At 34.5% G+C, this 14794-nt stretch overlaps 1 pseudogene; it reads left to right on the top strand.

Moving 5' to 3' along the window:
- The first annotated feature begins 10982 nt into the window (after positions 1–10982).
- LOC140502634 (coiled-coil domain-containing protein 90B, mitochondrial pseudogene) lies at positions 10983–14540 on the top strand (annotated as a pseudogene).
- The last annotated feature ends 254 nt before the right edge of the window (positions 14541–14794 follow it).

Genomic DNA, 14794 nt, shown 5'->3' with positions numbered 1-14794 from the left:
TTCATACAGATATATTTAATCTGAGACTATGTAATACAAGCAATATTTCACAACCTCTGACCTCTTCATTTGTCTCTTTAATTTATTTGGAAGTTTGCTGAATAGGTAATATCTATGAAATTCGACAATGAGAATACCTGGGCAATATGTTTAGGATAAAAGCAATATAATTTCCATCATTAACTGAGAGTCATAATTTTAATAGAGGTTCCCTTGACGTTTATTTAATACTGTTGCATATACATACATAATATTTTAAATATACATATATTTTGCAGAAACAAAATAATAGTGCAGATAATACGCTATGGGAAATACTTTGAATACTGAAATTTCTGATATGTGACACATTCAAGGTCTAGTTAATTTACTGCATAAAGTTACAAATATATATTTTATTTTTTAAAAGTTTCTATGATTAATAATTTTTACCAGATAATTAGAATTAAAGCTCATCAAAATAGCCTCATATTTTTTTCCAGCTTCAGAAGTTTTCCCAGGTATAGGAAGTTTCACTGGCATTCTTCCCTTTCATAGATTCAAGGGTACCCTAGAACTATTGTAAAGAAGCTCAGGAAAGCCTATTGTTGAATTTCCAGTGTGACAATGTACAAATGCTATAAATTGGGTTCAATTAAATATTCTGGTAATGATTTAGTCTCAAGAATGTGCTTGGTAGTTCCAGTGTAACGTATAGAGCATTGAGTCAGGACTCTCAATACTTGAGTTAAAATCAATTCTCAACCATTTAGTAGATTGATGACCATAGGCAAAGGGTTACTACTATTTACCTCAGTTTCCCAATCAGCAAAATATATCACCTTTTCTCCCAGATTATGAGAGAAAAAGATACTTTTAAGGTATTTAGTATGGTGTCTGACACATACATAAACCTTAACTATTATTACAGTAATTATTCAATGCAATTATCAAATCAGTAATGAAGATTAGATTTAAAAGGCAGTCACATGCACATTGTTTTATTCAGAGAGCAAATTGTTAAACATTTATTAGCCCATCTTTTGATATAACTCTTGTGTTGTTGTAGTCTAAAAGAGCATCCTCTTTAAATTTAGCTATGCTGTATCTGAATCACAATTATTTAAGTTACTGGATCTGAATCCTTCCCAATACTTTATTTTATTTTTTCAAGAAGGGAAAACATGTATCAATATGGTAATCTTCTTTTTGTGATAGTTAATGGGAGACAAAGGCAACTATGCTCAGTGTCTAGTGTGTGCAGGTAGCTTTAATCTTGGACAGAAAGTCTAAAGATTGGCTTTTAGTAAATTGCTTTTAAGAAGACAATCATTTCCAACTCTTCAGAAAACAGTTAAATGTGATGGGCTGAAGCAGAGTCACTTGTGATGCTGATTTTTTTTTGCTATTGAAATTAGAGGGCATCCTAGGTAATGGAGTAAAAATGTAATCTGAGGTCAACTGTCTAGTTCATTCAGTTAACCAGTGGTGGCATTGCTAGAGTTCTGAATTATCTTTAAGTTTTCAAGGAGAGATAATTTAAACAGAAGAAATATGTTTATTCTACAGTAGCTTTTCAACTTTTATATTTGTTTGCTTATTTAGTTGGTTTGGTATCATGGACCACTTTTGGCAGTCTGTTGAAGTCTATAGACAACTCAGAGTAATGTTGTTTAAATGCACATAAAAAAATACACAGGCACACAAACGAAAACAATTATTATATACTATTTAATAAATTATTTTTTAAAAAATTCATGGGATGGCAGATTAAAGAACCAATAGCATTAAGTTAATTCAAACATATAATGTTATATTTTTCTTTTAGAAAACAACAAACCAGTTCAGAACCGACATAAACCACCTAGCATTTAAAAGAAGGGAACTTTTCTTGCCAGATTCGTGAGAGGAAATTATTTAGGAGAAAAATAAAAGAATCCAAAGAAAAACTTGGTAATTTAAGAGTATCAATTGACTTGAGTCTCCCATTGTTGTTATCCTAGCATTTTTCCTGGAAATGTAGGGGCTGGGTCTACCTTTGGGGCCAAGGACAAACTAGACACACTGAAAAAGATACCGTAAGGATCTTACTTGAAAGCAACAGTATGCGAAAAAGGAAACAAACAATGACTCCCCAAGACTAAAGTACAGAAAAGGACAACAGAAAATAAGAACTACTTTATTGTCATATGCTTGTTCTAAAATTGAGGTCATTTTCTCCTGTATTCTGTAGGTATTGGGGGGAGAACATCACAGATTTTTGACAAAAGCTTTGTACCAACTACTCTTACTATACAACCACGGTAAATAATCCTAAGAAATTTGACTTCCTAATTGTTACTATCAACTGTAGCATAGAAGATGTTATGCGCTGAAAATAAATGTGAGAGGAAATGCAAAATTGAGCAATAATGAAAGTATGCTTTGCCTGTAGAACAGAGTATGAGAAGAGAATTAAGTATAAATTAAAGTTGAAAAATAAGGTTGAAACCAGATTCTGAAAGTTTTTTTTTTTCTTTTTAAAAAGAACAAGATCAGGTGTGGAGAGAAATAGAAATGAGAGAGAGAGAGAGAGAGAGAGAGAGAGAGAGAGAGAGAGAGAGAGAGAGAGAGAGAGAGAGAGAGAGAGAGAGAGAGAGAGAGAAGAGAGAGAGAGAGAGAGAGAGAGAGAGAGAAGGGAGAGAGAAAAAGAGAAAGGGGGAAGAGGAGGGAAGGAAGAAGAGATTTTATTCCAAGCTAAGTCTATAAGAAATATGAATGTTTGTTGGATGAGGAACCTGATAATAACAAAAAATATAATCTATATTCTTTTCCAAAGAAAGTTATATGTACTGTTAATCATTCATATATAATGAGTACACCACTGGAATGAAAATTTTAAAAAGTCTGATTACTTTCTTGTTTGAAATTGTCTGTCAACTACTGCATCAAAGGAGGAAATATTCAAGAAAAAAAAAAAAACATGACCAAAATCAAGAGAAACTTGAGAGTTTACTGATACTGATGAATTCTTGAAGAGATTATTTTAATTTTTATTCCTTAATAGTATAGTTTGTAACCTGGTACTAATATATTCTATTCCAACTTTCTCTTTTTTCATTGTGCCACTGAGATTCCTGATATTTTCCTTTTCATTATCAATTTTATTGTTTTTGATTTTCATAAATTAATAATTTGTTTTGTATGACACTGAAAAATGTAATTTAGGAGTTTGGTTTTAGAATTTTTATTGTATTGGCTTCACCTACTCATGGATATTTAATTTTTCTCAAATCTATCTTTGTTTCTACAAATAGTATTTCACAATTGTATTCTTGAACTTACTTTAGGTGATATGGTGTCCAAAATATTAGATTTAAATATTGAACCTAAATTCAAATCTTACCTCACACACATAGTAGCTTTGTGTCCTTGTCCAAGTAACTTAAACTCTTTTGGTCTCAGTTACCTATTCTATGAAGTGGATTTAATAATAACATTTAAATAACAAGATTGTTATGAGGATGAAATGAAGATTTTTACACAAAAATTTTTGCAAAATTTGAAGCACTGCATTAGTGCTTTTTATTATTATAACATATTTTCAATATTTTTTCTCTATTTTCTGTTTATTCCTCTTTTGTTTGTATTTTTTTCTAACCATTAAATGTACATTCCTATCCCCTATTTTAATATGATTACTTAAACTGATAAGGGTAATTCATCCTATCTTTGCTTATATAAGTTCAATAACATTGTGGGTAGTGGCTGTCCTTAATTACTCCTACATCCCATCTGGTTTCTTGAAGCACAGTCTTGTCAGTTATATCCTTTTCTCTCAGAAGGCAATTTCCTCATCTGAAAATTCGATCTTCCCTCACACAAAATTCATTATTAGCCTGATGTCTCTTGCCAAATATGAAGTCTTTTTCTGATTCATTACTATCAGAATACATAAAAAGTATGTTATTTATGTGTGCCTGTTTCTTTCTTTATCTGAAATAAGAATACTCTTCTCTCTAATTGACCCCTGCCCTTTCCCTTGCTTCCTTTTTTCCCCCACCTGATTTTCCTTTAACTCTCACTCTTGTTCAGATAGTAAAGAACTATTTGTCCAATTTTTGTTCATTTGTGGTTTGAGGAGTGGAATGGAATGCTGACTGTAATTGTAGAATGGAAGGGAGTCTCCAGCTTAATTTTCTCTTATTTGAAATTTCTCTATTCCTACAAATTCTTACTATGTTATCAATACTAAATACACATATATGTTTGTATGTATGCATGTGTATATATATATGCATATACATACACACATATACATGCACATACTTATATATATAAACTCTATTTAATATATAACAGGTATACTCCATATATTATATATAGAAATATATATATAGAAATATATATATATATATATAGAAATATATATATATAGTACCTACTTATCTAAAAACTTGCTTATCAGAGTTCAGTATCACCAAGGCAATATTCACTGCACTGGTGATGACTATGAATGAAAATGCTGGCATAGTTCTCAACTGCAAAGTATAAAAGACTATAGGCAGAAGAAAAACATATATTTAGACACCAGAAAGCCAAATTCCAGAACAAGAAAGCTAAATCTATCCTGGTGACAAAGAAATTAATAAGCATGTTCACCACAGTGGGCAAAGTCATTCCCAAAACTCCCCCCACTCTGCTCGAGCATTCTCCCAAGCAAATACTCGTGAGTCTGAGCCTAACAAGCTATCCTGCCTGCCTGCTTGCCTGTCTGCCTGCCTGCGTCCTCTCTCCTCCATCTTGACTGTGTTCACTCACTTCCTCCTGGTTCTGCTTTACCCTTCCTGTTTCACCTATTCAGCACACTCCTCCCACCACATATGTCTTAGGCTTCCAGGTGATTTAAGCAGTGAACATGGACCTATTAATGAATGAGAAAGATCTTTCCATTTAAATTGCTATTACAGGTTCCTTGTATCTATTCCATGATGCATGACTTAAAGAATTTTTCTATGGCAAGTCACAGGGCTGATGAAATATTACATAAGGAAGGTTTCATTATCTATTTTTTTTAACCATTGTAGAAGAAATACTTGAATTGCTTTCATCAGTGAGATGAGGGAAAGGTGCTATGGTGATACTGTATATGAGGTGCAAGGAAGATGGCAAGATAGCCCACGTTGACTAGATGCAATATATATGGTCTGATCTGGAGCTTACTACACACAATATATAGTAGAGTGACTGAGTTTGCACTTGCTTAATTAATCAAAGCAGTTCAGTAATGGAGTGAGAATTCCAAAGTTGAACTTCCAAACCAACAAAGGGAATCTTTATAAGTCACAAATACAGCTTATTTCTATTTTGGTTTTTATTATGTAGAAAAGCTAAAATACCTCCCTCTGGTTGAAAGGCAATATTTTTTTCCCTAGCTATGTTTTGTTTATTATCATTATCACTAATTTTACTAAAATAAAATAGAAAAAAAAGTTTTAAAAAATCATTCCCCTCAAAAAACTTTGTCACATTTCTCCACAAATACCCATGGCACTCATGGAATGAGTAAACATAATCTTAAAGTTCTGGAGGCCTCAAAGTCCTTTCTCTCCTCATGGAGTCTTTTTTGCAACTAAACCTTTATTTTTAAGGTACTAGTCTTTGTAAGACTAGTATTCTTGAGTCTACAGTGGCTTTTTTCTTTTCTGCCAGAGGTCCCACTCTGAACCTGCTTGTAGTGGCAAGTAATTGTCTCCTGATATCAGTGTATGCCTGAAGAGTGTCTCTCTCAACTCCAAGTTATTTTGCACTGTCTAACTCCTGGAAAGAGTGTATCTTCTTGAATGCTCTGGTTGGTAGTAGATAAGAAGAGGGATTTGAGAGAAACACCTTGCTTCCTCACAAGAGCGATTCCTTCTTAGGGACCAGAGTCTTCCTTTATTGTTGGTTCTTACCAGACCTGCTTTAGGAATGATTGTCAAACAAACTATCTTTGGCAGTCACATCATGTCAGTCAGTTAATGATAGGGACTTTTTTTATTTCAACAGAAAAAAGAAGTGGTCATACTTTTTCAGAGTATCATTAGGTGTGAATACCTTGTTAATAGAGGAATACAGATTCATTTGTGATTGATATCAACTACATACATGGCAGAACAAATCTTTAATCCACTAATATGGATTAGAAACTGGAATTCTCTAGCAGCTCTTCTGCAGATATTTTCTGAATCATATTGTTATAAAAAATATGAATAGATAGTCAAAGAGGGTTGGTTTCTTTGTGTTTGCTTGTTTTTGTACAAAGATTCTATTTTTGTTTTCCAGCAGTCTTCTTGAGAATGCTGACTTTACTGTGGGTAGGAGTAATGGGTCTTTTGAGTAGAAGCACATGTTCAGGAAATGCGAACATTTAATTATGGTAAAGTTCGTTACCTGATGAGTACCAATGTTTGTTGTTGTTATTGTTGTTGACGGTGGTGGTGGTGGTGTTGTTTTCAATTCCCACCTGTCCCTGATGAAAATCATTTTCTGTTTCAGCCCATTCTCTCACCTCAATGACATTTTCCTGCAGTTGATCCCCATCAACTTATATTTTCTCTACTTGGAAGAGCTCCATGCTTGTAGAGGCAACTAGATTATGACATTTGTTAGAAATCTCCCCCTCTGGGCACAAATCAGCACAAGACATCTCCCTCCTTTGGGGTTTTCTGAATCTAGGGCCACAGCTCTCACTGCATGGGGAGTGAATGACGAAACCTTGAGCAAGTGGAGCACTGAGAATAAACTGTCCTATTTTCCCCAGAGTTTCAGTCTCGTTTTCAATAACAAATAGGTGTTGATACCATACTGAGTCTCAGAACTCCTGATGTTATCCCAAAACACCTTGTCACCAGCACTGTTATTAAACTGGATGTTCTTCATTAAAGAGTGGAGTGGTAAAAAGGAGAGTCAGATCATGGCCAGAGTTGTAACAGAAATTCTCCTTGTAGAGAAATTCTCCACGTGGGCCTGATTGAGGGGGAGCTCCTTGTTAAGAATTTAGAGTGAAAAAGCTCTACTCCCCTCAAGCCATAACTTGAGGATTCAAAAGTTTAGAGAGACATAGTTGCTGGGTACTTTAATCATTTTATTAGTAAGGCCAGTAGATTATTAGAAATTTCCATAAAAAATCCATAGAAAAGTCAAAAATCCATAGAAATGGATGGGGATGCTGTCATCTCCTTTAGGCCAAAGACTGAAAGTCAACCTCATATTGTTAATTTTTAGCTTCATTTTTTCATGCCATGTGTTCTTGTGTTGTAACGAACTATTTTACTTTTAGTGACACTAAAATTTGTAACCTCTTCCTTTCTTTCTTTTTTTGTGACAGTAGAATATTCCTGTATTCTTCAAAGTGGCTTCATTCACAAACAAATTGATTTCTCCTACCTGCTTGGAATATATACTATTAAAGTTATGGAATTTAATCACTATATTATTTTCAATTTCTAATGTATTTTTCTCATGTTGGAAGTTCCAGCCTGAGGATTTGCTCAATCAGAAATTTGTTGTTTATATTCAGAAATTCTGATCAGTTTTCTTGAACAATTTCTTATACTAAAATATTCAGGTGATTTTATTTTTCAAATTTTGCAAGAAAACTATGCTTCTTATATCTAAAATTTTTCAAGGTCAGTGACTTTGGTTTTCATAAAATTCATGTATTTTTGTAAAGTGCTTGCTTTTTTGTCTATTTCTTCATTATCTTCCACCTCTATATTTTTTTGTTAATTCTATTTTTTCTTTCACTATCTGTCCTTCATTAAACATGATGACTATCATGACATTTAATTTATTTACCCTATCTTCTTCTTTAATTCTAGAGAGTTCTAATTTTCCATTAACTGCATTCCTAACAGCTCTTTTGAAACATTTCATTTTTCTCTGTAGTTATTCTGGAATTTTTTTGCTTTTCTTTCATGATTTGGGGAAAATGCAGATTTAAAAAAAAAAACAGGAAGTTGTATTTCACTTGCTTCATAATAGAATAAGTTTCCTCTGCGTTCTTGCTTCTCATTCAGTTTTTACTTTTACTCAGTTTTTCTTCTGTGTTTATGGGCAAATCAACTACCTTGTTTGACTGTAAGCTAAGGTCAGACTCTGGCTTTTTTCCTGGGACTATTTGCTCTTTCAGTCTTTTATTTCTGCCCTTTCTAATTTTAATCTACCTTGATATTTCAGTAATGAATTATTTCTGTTTTGTAATTCCTAGGCTGAATATATTTTTCTATTTATTATCAGAATGGAAGTCTCAAATGTTTTTTCATTAAAAAGAAACAGCATAATAGTGATAGTAATAATAATAATACAGTGATATTAGGTGTGTTGATATATGGAAACATCTCTCAGATGAGAATTCTATTTTTGTTTCATAAAATCTAGAATTTCTCCAGAGGTTCATTATTTTCTCCCCCTGTTTTATGTGTTGCAAAAGGTCTAATATATTTTTAGATACTGCTATGATAAAGATCTTTGCATTTAGAGGATATTCTTGTAAGTGTATTTAAGCATGACTTGAAATCTCTTGGGATGAAAAGTGTCACAGGTAACAACCTTGTACTTTTAAAACGCATTTGTTTAAATTTCATTTGAGCACAGTTTCCCTTCATGTTACTGACAAATAATTCCTGTGCTAGAGGATACAGAATACTTGATGATATATTACAGGTGATATATTGTTTTCCAAATTGTATCAAGTCACCCAACTGGCAGGTATAGAAATCAAGTCCAGGTGTTATGATCTCAATTTCTTTCATTGACATTGTACGTATTTTGGAACTGGTAGATGAATGCCTGCTATTGTTCATCTTTATAGCTCTGGAAAGTAGCACAGTACCCTGCACATAGTAGGAGCTTAAAATGTCGATTGGATTGAGTAGAATCCACTGATCAATCCAACGTAATAAATATTTGATGAAAACATACTATGGGCAAGGAACAGTGTTAGGTGATAGGGTTGTAGAGCCATCCCTGCACTCGAAGAGCTTATATTTGATATGGGGGCAAAGAGGTATGACCTTTATGTGAATAAGTCAATTTAAATGATATGTAAGGAATTTTTAGGCAATTTCAAGAGAAGTATAATGCTGGTTACTAGGGGAATCATAGAAGGCTTTATGTAGGAGAAGGCTCTCGAGTTTTGAGTTTAAGCTACGAAATAGAAAAGGCAAGGGAGTAGAGATAGTGTACTCTAGATATAGAGGGTAATCAAAAAGGAAATGGTATTCGGGACAGATACAAGGCAATTTTAACTATAAGTGAGAGTATGCAAAATAAAGATATATTGTTATCACTTTCAAAAGTTCCAGCGAACACTGGATTTTGAACTCCAAACCTTTCCTTTGGTACAAATCCCTGAAAGGAGAAATGATGATGTTTGCATTATTAAGAACATATTTAGACATCTTCACACAGCTTCTCTGTTTTTCTAGGAAAGAAAGCTAGCAAAGTCGAATGTAGATGGTTGGATATTGTATAAGTATGTATTGCTAAGACAATAAAAATTGAAAAAAAAAAGTGTTGTGCTGTGTTGAATTATACAGGGTTCCATAGGAAAAAATGTTGACGTACCAAGTAACATTGATAGCTGTTAACCTGATCCTATCTGAAGGGAATGATGAGAAGCTACTAAGTCTCATACTCAACCTAGTTTTTATGTGCAGCCAATTCAGCCTATGTTTATGTGCACCCAACTCACTAGGCAGAGATATTAGGTTTTTTTGGCTCCTCCAGAAAGCATAATCTTTTATCACTGATATTAGCTTTTCTTTGTTAGATAACATCAAAATAGTTTCTAAGGGTGTGATTTACTAAATATGCTCTTCTTGTAAGCCTTGATTTCAAATAAATTTGCCTTTTCTACAGAGTTCACTTTATTTCAGTGAACTCCATTCATGTGTTGCTTGCAAAGATATACTCCCTTTCAGAAATAAAAAATGCATACTTAGATACTGCATACAGACGTTAGTTGGCAGATAAATAAATGAAACAAACAGTTCATAATTATGTAGTGAATACTCTCTCTGGCTGAGAGCCACATGAGCTTGATCTCCCATCTTCATTATAAGTAGGAGTTCTAAGAGGACCCCTAAAGGACTGAGGTGTCTCTTCGCTCCAGATACGTTTGAGCCCCTTTTCTTAATGTTACACCACATACTCTCGGATGCCAGAGACTAGATATCTGAACCCAGTTCCACATAAACACTTAACAAAAATTAAGTTTTACAAAGGAATATTTAAATTGCTCCTCAGTTTACTAGGGTGTCGTTGCTAAGCAAAGTGAAAAACTGAGGCCCATATCCATTAAGCTACATGTCAGACATAGATGAGGAGAAGACCTAAAGCCTCTTTCTTAGAATTATCTCTCACCAGAAACTATTTAAGAGAAAGAATCAGCCAAATAGAATGAGTCAAACCACGAGAGATAGGCTAAGGTTGATTATTGCATTCCTAGGCTGCTTATGGTTCTGATTCTGTCTTGGCATTCAATCAAAGAAAAGGTTATTATTTAACATGTAGTTAACAGAGCAGAACCAGTTACAGAATATCTATGCATACTCCAGAGTCTCTCCAATGTATTTCCACTACACAGGATCATGGCTCTTACAAATAAGTTCGCTTGCCTCTTTCACATGGGAAATTGTAGGAGTGGCACTCTAAGCATGCTTTCAAAGACTGGGTTCATTTGGCTAGTAGCATCTACTTGACCTTGTTGATGTTAAAGGAGTTTAGAATGTGTGATTTACAATTTACATTTGTTTTGCTCCTCATCTGGATGGCACAGTGGGTAGAGAGTCAGTCCCAGAGTCAGGAATATCTGAGATGAAATCAGGCCTCAAATATTTACTGGCTTTGTGACCTTGGGCAAGTCACTTAATCCCATTTGTTTCAGTTTTTTATCTGTAAAATGAACCAGAAAAGAAAACGTCAAACTGCCCCAGCATCTTTACCAAGAAAATTCCAAATGGGATTGTGAATTGTCAGACATGACTGAAACAACTGAACAACAAAGTTCTCCACAGTCAAGCAGTCCTGTAAGTAAGGAACTAAGTGAACAATAAAACATGGTTCCTATTCACTATTTTATGATTCACACTTAGACACTTAACAGATTTTTTATCCATTATCGATACAATTTAATTTATTATCTTAAAGCTGAGAAAATTCTGATTAAGGGAAGTTAAGTGGCTTTGACAAATGCATAGAATTAGTTAATCAAAGTTCTGTAATTAGAACTAATTTCCAGATCTCCATGCCTATACACTTGCCATTAGTCCATTCTGCTTTTCTTTTATGGATACTAGCTTTTGACAGAGATTTATTTATTCATTGTGTATGTTATGAGAAAGTATTTTAGCATAAGGCAACATCTAAAGTAATACAGAAGAGTTGGCTTATAATGCTCAACCAATAAATACTTAATCACCAGAAACACCCAAAGGTAGAAACAATGGTGAAATATAAGTTGGAGTCATACTCATAATTTAAGTGAAATTTTTGTTTTTCTTTTACAATCAACACTGGTCAGTTCTTCATACTTTATCCAATAGATTATATATACAGAGTGGTAAGTTTCTTCTTTTTTCATATGCTAGTTGAGTAACATATCTATAGATATATTTGTATGACCTATCCCTAACTCTAAATGCGTTTTTGTGGTTGCTGCCATTTGTATTGATTGCTATTTATGTCATTCTATATGTGTCGTTCATATGATTCTCAGGATGCCTAGTGAAGTTGTGCATGTTCAGCAATTTTTCTATGCCTGTGCCAGTAAAAAACACCATTTTAGTGGTGATTATTGCAGAAAGTTTTAGGTACTGATTATTTATATCTCTATGTAGGATTTCTCTTTCTCCAATTACTTTTCCTTATCAAAGACACTTTCTGGCTTATATAGTTCTTATACACTGCATTAACTTGTTCCCTAGAAGAGCCCAGCTACTGTAGTGAGTTTAGATGAGGCAACCACGAGCAAGGTAAGGAAAATAAATTCTTAAAGAAGATAGCAAAAGCCACTTATGTTATATAAGGAGTTTTCCATTGAGTTGACTTGATGGGATTTCTCATTACAACTGAGAAACAAAGAGCTAACTCTTTCTTAGCTACACTTTCAGTACAGATCTATAATTTTATTGATGCAAGGACCTCCTGATGAGGACAATCTCCCTACAAAAGAGATCCTCAGTTGCTCTGCAATTTGAAATATTCAACAATTGACTGGGTTTACTGAGAGATTAAATGACGTACATAGGAAGTAAGTCATAGGTACAACTTTGCCAAGCCTAGAGGCCTGTATTGGGCTATCCGAGTCTTTCTTACCTGTCCCAGGTCTTCGGTTGGCCAAACCGGATAAACGTATGAGAGAAAGGACGTTCCAGAGTCAAACAGGGGTTGAGCTTTATTTCAGGGTCCGGGTTACAAATGCAGGGAGGTCTTCCTTAGGAGGAAGAGGAGGAGATCTCCTAAGGAGGCTAAGCTTAAGGGATTGGAAGTAGAAGTACAAGCGGGGAGAGAGGGGGAGGGGAGAGAGGAAAGAAAAGAAGCAGAGCCCTACTTTCCTCTTTGGCTCCACACGTGCTAAGAGAGAGCTTTCTGGCTTCCTCAATCCTACTTAATCTTCAACCACACAGTTTGCATCTCAATACCGTGCTATTAGGTAACTAGGTGTGCTCCAATCCGGGACGACCTCGAGGGCAGGGAGACTCCACCCATCACGTATCTCCAGGGGAGAGGCGGAAATACCCGAGCTAGCCGAGCTAGCTCAGTCTGACCTTCTCGAACCCCCACTGTTCATGGAGGGCCTCGTAAGACTCTAAGATTTAGAAGTCCCACTTTTACCCGTCCGAGACCGTCCACACGGAATTGAGCTTCCAGTCCCAACACAACTTCAAACTATATATTCCTTACGTTAATAGTGGCTGAATAGCTGTTATGCCACACAACCTCTGTGTCTGTTTCTAGGATCTGATATAGAGGTATTGATATAGGTATAACTATAAATAATGTAGACAAATGTCACACACAAATAATAGTCTATGGTAAAATATTGTTCATGCATACAGACACATACAGTGTTATATTAATAAAAAGCATTTCAAAATGAAAGAAAAGAAACTGCAAGATTTTTCTCTTACTTTCTGTTAATTATAAGAAAGACAAAACAAATTTAGTATCTAAGAATGTTTCCTAATATTGCTCTAAATCATGCCTATGAAACACTTAAAATAGTAATATTCAGAGTAAGCTGTCCTTTTTGAAGTCACAATTCTTCAATATTTAGTGACTTGTTATAAAGTTATTAATAGACTTATAACATTCCCTAAAATAAAAGTCTTCATTCATGGCAGTGACGCTGTATATTAGGTAATACCTAAGCAAATGTCTTTAAGTTCATTCATGGTCAATTGTTTTAAAAGGGTTATTAAATACTATTCATAGTATTATTAGAGACCAAAAGTAGTCACTTCACTAGATAATTAAGAGTTTGCTATTAAAATGTTTGCAGATCTTTTTTTTTTTTCTTTTCTGAATAAGATTTCCCCCTTCGCCTATAATATTCCTGGAAGTTTTCATTTTGGAACTTCTTTCAGGAAGTGATCAGTGGATTCTTTCCATTTCTATTTTTACTGTCTGGTTCTAGAATATCAGGGCAGTTTTCCTTGATTTCTTGAAAAATTGTGTCTAAGACTTTTCCCAGAAACCCCCACATGACTGAAATATTCTTCTGAGACTGCCCCACTTCTGCTTGAAGCCCAGTGCCTTGGAAGACATGAGAGGTTTTTGAGCTTTGTTACTTCTTCACCCCAGTCATAGAAGGAGCCTCTCAGGAAGCTCTTTTCCTTCACAGGAGGTCTATTGGCATAGTATGTGGCCCATGGGCCCTGTGGAAAAGTTTGTTGACCACCAGCTCCAAGAAAAAATATGACATGAGGAGGATGGACAAAAATCATTTAGAGTAAAGGAAGTTAACTTTTGATACCCATTCAGTGGTTCAGGTCTTGGAAAGTCATGGATTTGAAAAAGCACAAGCAGAAACCATTTTGTTAGCATTAATAATTCTGTCAAATGTTAGTCTAGATATAGTCTATAAGGAGATGGTAACTTAAGCTCAACAGGAAATTACTATCCAGCAGTTAATGGCATATTTGGATTCAATCAGGAAATACATGGTCATCCTAGAGAAAAGTGATTTCACAATCTGGGAGCAGAGAATGGAAAATGAAAACTGAATTAGATAATTAAACAACAGTTAATACTTGAAATTACTCGAAGCAGAGCAAATAATAAACTAGATAGAAACCTAGAGAGGATCAGAATGACAGATCTGTTTACAGATCAAGGAAAGAAACTTATGGAAGCAGTTACTCAATTTAACAAAAGATTTATCAAAAATGTTATTTCACAGACCAGTAATAAAATTGACATTGAAATTGCTTCACTAAAAAACTCCAATGGAGTCAAACAAAGTTGAGACAATTCGTTACCTAGGAGCATGTGTTTTTACTTGCCTAGCAATAGCACTGGGAGTTTACCACTTCTAGAAATAATAGCAGCTCTTCAGTATCACCACCAGCAGGAGCAAGGCTACTTTTTGGTACATTTCAAGATCTTTGAACTCAGTGTACTGTCAGAGTAGGGTACAAGATTCTTTTGGGAATGAGGTTGGGATGATTGCCAAAGTGCCACCAGTTGCATGGGGTAGAGAACTGGCACAGATGCTTCAAATCCACCAAGATTAGGGTAAAGCTCAACTATTAGAAACCCCTGTGGTTTCACAGCTTCCATTATCATATAA

This window comes from Notamacropus eugenii, chromosome 4, assembly GCF_028372415.1.
Source record: "Notamacropus eugenii isolate mMacEug1 chromosome 4, mMacEug1.pri_v2, whole genome shotgun sequence".
Taxonomy (NCBI): Eukaryota; Metazoa; Chordata; class Mammalia; order Diprotodontia; family Macropodidae; genus Notamacropus; species Notamacropus eugenii.
This window is presented reverse-complemented; position numbering and strand designations above follow the sequence as displayed.